Genomic DNA, 2082 nt, shown 5'->3' on the forward strand with positions numbered 1-2082 from the left:
TGTTTGTTTTGTTTTATTTGTAGTAAAACCATGGTTAATTTTCGTGATTGAATCACAAGCTTAGCAAAATGCTAACATCAGATTTTATTGGAAAACATTGTGAACATTATTTGGTCACATTGACTGTTACATTGCTTAATTTTGAAGTATTGATCTAGTAACTTAGCATCATGCTAAAATCACGCTTTGTTGGAATCAGTTGTAAATGTTGGACGAAATGTGCGCTTGTGTAAAATATGTGCAAAAATGACTGTCCGTGTTGTTTAATATTTGAGTACTGAGCTGTTAACTTAGCAACATGCTAAAATCAGACTACTGAAATCAATTGAGAATGTTAGTCGTGTAATTACGTGGGTAGCGCAATTCATGTGTGCATGAGAATGACCGTTAAGATTACTTAATGTTAGAGTATTGAACTTCAGATTCTATTGGAAAACATAGTGAACATTATCTGGTCACATGGACTGTTACATTGCTTAACTTTAAAGTATTGTGCTAGTAGCTTAGCATCATGCTAAAATCAAGCTCTGTTGGAATCAGTTGTGAATGTTAGTTTAAATGTGTGCTTGTGTGAAGTATGTGTGAAAATGGCTGTCAGTGCTGCTTAATATATGAGTACTGAGCTGTTAGCTTAGCAACATGCTAAAATAAGACTGCTGAAATCAATTTTGAATGTAGTTGCAACATGCTAACATCAGATTCTACTAACAGGTTTGAATGTTATTCGGTCACATGGACTGTTACATTGCTTAACTTTGAAGTATTTAGCTAGCAGCTTAACAGCATGCTAAAAACATGTTCCGTTTGAATCAACTGTGAATGTTAGTTGATTGTGTGCTTGTGTGAAGAGTGCCATGTATGTGTGAAAATGACTGTCAACATTGCTTAATATTTGTGTACTGAGCTGTTAGCTTAGCAACATGCTAAAATTAGACTTAAAATAAACGTTAGTCGTCTGGTTATGTAAGAAACTCCATTCATGTGTGCATAAGCATGGCCATTAAGATCTTAAAATCTTAATGTTAGTGTATTGAAGTTAGCTTAGCAACATGCTAATATAAGATTCAGCTGGAATTAATTGTGAATGTTAGTTGATCATCTTGTTGCATTAGGAGCACCATTTATCTGTGGATGAGAGTGACTTGTTTATTGTTCAGTATTGACCTGTTAGCTTAGCAAAATGCTAACATAACATTCTATTGGAATCGTGTGGTTGTGTGCCATTTATGTGTCGAGAGAAAGACTGTCAAGGTTACTGAACATTAGCGTATTAAACGTTTAGCTTAGCAGCAAGGTAACATTAGATTCTTTTGAATTCAATTGTGAATGACAGTCGATCATGTGTAAGAAAATAACCGTTAACATTGTTTCCCAAGCAGAGCTTTTTAAATCAGTTACTTATTAGGTTACAGTAGAAGACAGTGATGTGGTTTACTAGGGTTCGGAACAGTGCGTTTTGCCTATTAGAGATGATTTTATTTCTCTGGGCTGTGAGGCGACATGGACCACAATCAGAGATAGTCTTAAGAGAATCTGATGATCATAGACACACGCACAAACACACACACACACACTTCCACAACACTATATCATACTCCTCTAATATGCCACAGGGAATCACTTTGACTGGTCTTCTTTAGTTTGGAGCTAGTTATGTGTGTGCGCGCGTGTGTGTGTGTGCGAGCTGACTGACTGATCCCATTTTTACCCAGCTCAGATGTAGCCATACAGACGCTCTCTCTCTTTCTCTCTTCCACTTCTTCTCCATCTCTCTCTGTCAGGGATGAAAAGGAACCGCATTATCTTTCCTCAACACACAGTTGACCCAGTTAAAACTCTGAAAGTATGACAATTTAAGAAAACTGGTGAACTCCATTTCTCTCCTCACTTTAGCGAGCATATGGGAACTCCACAGGAACATGGCAACTATTTAAAGGAGGTTTGTAACTGAAATGGCACATATCAGAAGATATTTTCGAGGCTTGGTTGACTGTGTTGCGCCTGGGTGTACTGTCTGCATTGAGCAACTCCTTACAGAATACTTTACCCAGAAATACATTCGGTCACAAAATACAAAATACA

This window comes from Garra rufa, chromosome 7 (assembly GCF_049309525.1).
Source record: "Garra rufa chromosome 7, GarRuf1.0, whole genome shotgun sequence".
In the NCBI taxonomy this organism is placed as follows: domain Eukaryota; kingdom Metazoa; phylum Chordata; class Actinopteri; order Cypriniformes; family Cyprinidae; genus Garra; species Garra rufa.